Source organism: Eleutherodactylus coqui, chromosome 11, assembly GCF_035609145.1.
Source record: "Eleutherodactylus coqui strain aEleCoq1 chromosome 11, aEleCoq1.hap1, whole genome shotgun sequence".
NCBI lineage: Eukaryota > Metazoa > Chordata > Amphibia > Anura > Eleutherodactylidae > Eleutherodactylus > Eleutherodactylus coqui.
Window position 1 is genome coordinate 115,990,590 of NC_089847.1, and position 6,704 is coordinate 115,997,293.

The 6,704-nt window shown below is 46.2% G+C and overlaps 1 protein-coding gene across 4 annotated transcripts in view; it reads right to left on the bottom strand.

The window, feature by feature from the left end:
- Positions 1–6,704, bottom strand: part of AGBL2 (AGBL carboxypeptidase 2) — a 52,725-nt gene that overhangs the window by 44,446 nt on the left and 1,575 nt on the right. The gene's annotated exons all lie outside the window — the stretch shown is intronic.

The following is a 6,704-nucleotide window of genomic DNA, read 5'->3' on the forward strand; positions in this document are numbered from 1 at the left end:
CCAGAGATGCACTCACTATTCTGCCAGTGGAGTCACTGTGTACATACATTACTTATCCTGTACTGATCCTGAGTTACATCATGTATTATACTCTAGAGCTGCACTCACTAGTCTGCTGATGGAGTCACTGTATACATACATCACTTATCCAGTACTGATCCTGAGTTACATCCTGTATTATACTCCAGAGCTGCACTCACTAGTCTGCTGATGGAGTCACTGTATACATACATCACTTATCCAGTACTGATCCTGAGTTACAGCCTGTATTATACTCCAGAGCTGCACTCACTATTCTGCTGGTGGGGTCACTGTGTACATACATAACTTATCCTATATTGATCCTGAGTTACACCCTATATTATACTCCAGAGCCGCACTCACTATTCTGCTGGTGGAGTTACTGTGTAAATACATTACTTATCCTGTACTGATCCTGAGTTACATCCTGTATTATACTCCAGAGCTGCACTCACTACTCTGCTGATGGAGTCACTGTATACATACATCACTTATTCCGTACTGATCCTGAGTTACATCCTGTATTATACTCCAGAGCTGCACTCACTAGTCTGCTGATGGAGTCACTGTATACATACATCACTTATCCAGTACTGATCCTGAGTTACATCCTGTATTATACTCCAGAGCTGCACTCACTAGTCTGCTGATGGAGTCACTGTATACATACATCACTTATCCAGTACTGATCCTGAGTTACATCCTGTATTATACTCCAGAGCTGCGCTCACTAGTCTGCTGATGGAGTCACTGTATACATACATCACTTATCCCGTACTGATCCTGAGTTACAGCCTGTATTATACTCCAGAGCTGCGCTCACTATTCTGCTGGTGGAGTCACTGCGTACATATATTACTTATCCTGTACTGATCCTGAGTTCCATCCTGTATTATACTCCAGAGCCGTACTCACTATTCTGCTGGTCGAGTCACTGTGTACATACATTACTTATCCTATACTGATCCTGAGTTCCATCCTGTATTATACTCCAGAGCTGCACTCACTATTCTGCTGGTGGAGTCACTGTGCACGACATACATTAAGGCCCATTTAGACACAACGATTCTTGCTCTAAATTCGTTCAAAGACATCTTTTGTGCGATAACCGCTGTGTCTAAATGCAAAGACATGATGCAGTTTTCATGCACGATTCGTTCCTCGCTCAATTCTACTTTTCTAGAATTGAGCGATAAACTCTTATCAGCGGTGGCGGCTGTTATCACAGACAGCAGCGCTGATAAGATTCTTTCAGCTCATGTCCCAGGACGCGAGCTGTAAGCCCGGAGAACAATGCAGCTGTTTGCTTATGCAAAACAGCTGTATTGTTCGGCAAGCAATAGTGGCAGTGTCTCGCTCAGCTTGCATAGCTCTTTAGTAGCTAATTAGCTCTATAGACTATGCAAAGATGATCGCTCAAAACTGTCACTCAAACTGTCGTTTGAGCGATCATCTTTCAGTGTAAATGGAGCTTTACTTATCCTGTACTAATCCTGAGTTACATCCTGTATTATACCCCAGAGCTGCACTCACTATTCTGCTGGTGGTGTTACTGTATACATCCATTACTTATCCTGTACTAATCCTGAGTTACATTCTGTATTAAGGCCCATTTAGACACAACGATTATTGCTCAAAAGCCGTCTTTTGAGTATTAATCGTTGTATCTAAACGCCTGCCCAGCGTACACTTTTCGTGCACTGTTCGATCATCGTGCACTTCTAGTTTTCTAGAAATGAGCAGTGATTTTTGTTACCAGTGCAGGCTGATATCTCAGCCGACAGTGCTGATAAGATTATCCCAGCTAGTATCCCGCTGGCAGTTCTCAGCGGGACACCAGCTGAAAGCATGAAGAACAATGCAGCTGTTTGCATATGCAAAACAGTTGCATTGTTCTCGCAGTGGTATCCCGCTCCACCTGCATTAACTCTTTAGGAGCTAATTAGCTACTTATGCAAAGATGATGGCTCAAAACTGTCACTCAAACTGTCCTTTGAGCGATTTCTGAGTGATCATCTTTCAGTATACATGAGCCCTTATATTCCAGAGCTGCACTCACTATTCTACTGGTGGAGTCACTGTAACAATACATTACTTATCCTGTACTGATCCTGAGTGACATCCTGTATTATAGACCAGAGCTGCATTCACAATGCCTTAGGCTGGAATTCTCGTGGTTTTTCAGTGCAGCCATTCTGTGAGAATTCTGCTGGAATTCCTTCCTGTGTGAGGGGTTGTGCCATATACAATATAGAACCTTGTGATTTGTGGGACCCCCACTGATTACAAGAACGGGGGTCTGTTTCAACTGGACTGCAGGACAAAGCAGAGTGTTTGACCTCAACTATCTCAGGCAGTACCATTGAAATGAATGGAGAGTCAGCGCTCATGATGCCACTCTTTTTATTTGGGGAATTTTGAGACCCCTGTTGTTATTATTATCATCTTTATTTATATAGCACCAACATCTTCCGCAGCGCTTACAAAGACAGGGGGATACAGAAAGACAAAAGTACAAAAAATACAGAACCACCGTAACATGTAGTAATCACTTGATGGAAACAGTAAGGCTGAGGGTCCTGCTCTAACGAGCTTGCATACTACAAGTAATGGGGTGATACAGAAGGTAAAAGGGGCTGGAGATGTGCACGGTGTGGCGAGGTGGAGAGTGAGGGATGCTATACACATAGATAATAGTCAGGCTGTATAGTGGCTGAATCGGCATGACTGCAGGGGGTGGTTGGTTAGGAGTAGCAGGGATTGCAGTCAGTAGGTCAGGGAGCATGTTATCAGGCGGAGTACAGAGGGGTTTGGTTTAGGGGATGCGGTACGCCTCCCTGAAGAGGTGTGTTTTTAAAGTACGCCTGACGCTTTGTGTGCCAGGGATTGCCCGGATAGTTTGGGGTAGCGCGTTGCAAAGGACTGGTGCTGCTCTGGAGAAGTCTTGGGGGCAGGAATGAGAGGTTCTAATTAAAAGGGCACTCTGATTTTATTAGCGGAGCGGAGGGCCTGAACTGGGTGGTGGATTGAGATGAGGGAAGCAATGTAGGGCGGTGCGGCGCTGTGGAGGGCTTTATGGATGAAGAAAGTCAGTTTAAATTGAATTCTATATTTGACAGGCAGCCAGTGCAGTGACCGGCACATGGCAGAGGCGTCCGAGTAGCAGCTGGACAGGAAGATGAGCCTGCTGCTGCATTCAGGATGGATTGGAGGGGGTAGAGTCTGGCGCGGGGGAGGCCGATCAGCAGAGAGTTGCAATAATCGAGCCGGGAGTGGATGAGGGCAAAAGTGAGCATTTTTAGCGTGTCCACGGTGAGAAAGGGGCGGATTCTTGCGATGTTCTTGAGGTGCAGCTGACATGTTTGGGTGAGAGATCGGATGTAGGGGTCAAAGGAGAGATCAGAGTCAAATATGACCCCAAGGCAGCGGGTGTGCTGGGAGTTATGGTGGTGCCACACACTGAGATGGAAATGTCAGGATGAAGTCGGTTAGTGGAGGGTGGAAATACCAGCAGGTCAGTCTTTGAGAGGTTCAGTTTTAGGTAGAGAGAGGTAACAGTGTTAGAGACAGCGGACAGACAGTCGGTGAGGTTTTGGAGGAAAGGTGCAGAGATGACACTCAGTTATACACCTCTACCTGTGACGTCAGCATAGAGGTGGTATTGGAGGCCAAATCTCGTGATGGTCTGTCCAATGGGGGCTGTGTAGATGGAGAAGAGGAGGGGGCCGAGGACTGAGCCCTGGGGGACCCCAACAGCAAGGGGAAGAGGAGGGGAGGTAGAGCCAGCAAAGGAGACGCTGAATGAGTGGTCAGATAGGTAGGAGGAGAACCAGGAGAGAGCTGTGTCCTTTAGGCCGATGGAGAGAAGCATACTAAGAAGGAGTTTGTGGTCAGCAGTGTCAAATGCAGTGGAGAGATCGAGAAGGATCAGTAGGGAGTAGTTGCCCCTCGATTTGGCTGTCAGGAGATCCTTGGACACCCTTTCAAGGGCAGTTTCTGTCGAGTGTAGGGGGCGGAAGCCGGACTGTAGGGGGGGGGGGGTCGAGAAGAGAGTTTTCTGATAGATAGCTTATAAGGCGAGAGTAAACCGGGCGTTCTAATAGTTTGGAGATGGGGAGATTTGAAATGAGTCGGTAGTAGGCAGCATTAGTCGCGTCAAGAGTCGGCTTCTTTAGCAGTGGGGATATGATGGCATGTTTGAAAGAAGAGGGAAAAATGCCAAAGGTCAGAACGAGGTTGAATATAGTGGTGAAGTTGGGGATAACAACCTATGAGAGGGACCGGAGGAGGTGTGAGGGGAGCGGGGCGCTGGTGCAGGTGGTGGGGCAAGCAGAGGAAAGCAATTTGGAGACTTCTTCCTCCTTCGTTGGTCTGTTCTCATGATCGGCAGATGTCCCAGTGGTCAGACCCCCACTGTTCACATAGTTAGCCCCACTATTTATTGTTGTCACATTTCTCCCATGTTGGTAGGGTCCTCTGGCATTCTAATAAGTATGTGAGCCTCTTGACTGTGTCCCGTTGGTAGAAGTGGGGGCACTGAGTATCAGGATGCTGGACTTCAATATGCCGATCTCCTATTTCAGAGAGGATACTTTTTCATTAGAATGTAAGCTCTTCTTCTTGTGGACCCACAGGTTTCAGTACACTCTGCTTCTTTGAGAGTCTCGTTACAGTTTGGTGAAGGGTTTCTGGAGTTCTATGGAGTGAAGAATTACGCTTCACATCAGATGGGTGTACCTGGGTGTGGAGGAAGACTGGGGAACACCTTTTACCCGAGTGTGTTGTGCTAACAGTTAAGTACGGCAGAGGTTACATTATGGTCCGGGGATGTTTTATGTGGCATGATGGTCTCAGTTCGTTGGTTGCAGTGACAAAAAACATGAACATGGCGGCGTACCATGACATTCTAGACAATACTCTCAGAATCGTCAGCCATACTTCCAATAAGACATCGTGCCTTGTCACAAATACAACACCGTTTTATGTTGGTTCCACGATTGGACTGACTGCACAGAGTCCTGATCTGAATCTACAGAACAACTTTGGGATGAACTGGAACTTTGGGTCAGGAACTATGAACAGCGCCCATCTTCTTTGAGACAACTGGCTGGGCGTTTGCAGGATGAATGGAGGGAAATACCAGCTGAAGTGTAACAGACTTTGGTAGAAAGTATGTTACAGAGTACCCAATGTCTTTAGGGCCAAAAGAGCCCCACTAAGTATTAACATATGGAAACAACTTGGGATGAACTGGAACTTTGGGTCAGGAACTATGAACAGCGTCCATCTTCTTTGAGACAACTGGCTGGGCGTTTGCAGGATGAATGGAGGGAAATACCAGCTGAAGTGTAACAGACTTACTTTGGTAGAAAGTGTGTTACAGGGTACCCAATGTCTTTAGGGCCAAAAGGGCCCGACTACGTATAAGCATATGGAAACAAATACTACTTTTGATTCTTGCTCAGGTGTCCAATTACTTTTGCTAGGATAGTGTATGTGTACTTAGAAACGATAACAATCAGAAGTAAATGCCAACTTTGACTCGCTAATAAAACTGTTTCAACAAAGCAATATAATACTCCAGCAATGCAACGTTCATCCTCTATGGCAGGAGTTCAGCTACGGATCTACTTGGATTTCTGGCTGTGTACATTAGTGATCTGCGGTTACAGTCTTCACTGCACTTTGTTTGCCGTAGGTGTGTAGGTCGTCTGAAATTGTATCACACACAAACGGCCCATAACTGGATGAAAAGCTCAAGCCGTTCCCTGTCCCAATGCCCCAATGTGCTCAGGACCCCTCTACTAGCCAAGGATGCTAAGAAAGAGCGACACCCGCTGCGGAGGACCCGGACCATTACTGTACTACATGGTCATCCGTTCATTTAAATCAGTGTTATGTAAAGTTTATGTGCTGGACCAAACTTTTTTGGGGGGTTCCAGGAGGCGGATCCATGGTGATCAGCTGATTAGCATACCCTTAAGGCCTTGTGTGCCACCGTTCTTGTTTTGAGATGTTTTTTTTTTCTTGCACACGTGTGAACACGTAATTCCTATATACCTGAGTAGCATAGACTTTATTAATATTCCAATCTGGACCGAAAGTATGCAGTCAGAGCAATCTGATAGCAATGTTGCCCATCCGCGCGGAATCCGCGGCAAAATGGAGCATGCCGCGTTTTTTTCTCCCACGCGTGAAAAACGCAATTCTTTTAAAATGCCATCCGCGGGTGCAAAAATCAATTTAATGGACCACGGATGGCCAATTATTCCCTATGGGCAAAATCTGCTGCGGAATCCGCAATTCCATTTAGCTAGTGGACATGAGGCCTGAGGAGTCGGTGTACGGTCTGTGCGCAGTCACTTGCAAATACAGCGAGCAGACAGACATGAAAGTCACCCGTATGAATAAGTACTAAGTGATTGCGGGTCAACCCTGTAGAAGTTATCTCAGCCAGAGTGCTGATTTAGGGCTTATTCACACCAGCATATTTTCGGTCTGTGCGGACGGATGGTCTGTTTTTAAAAAAAAATTGCACCATTTCTTATTTTTGTCCAATCGCCCATTCAAGTCCAGGGGCACGCATGAAGGACGTTCGAAGGTCATTAGTTTTAAAGCGCTGCTCATCCAATCAATACGGTGCTTGATTAACCAATACGATGGCTGTGATTGGTTTATTGAGT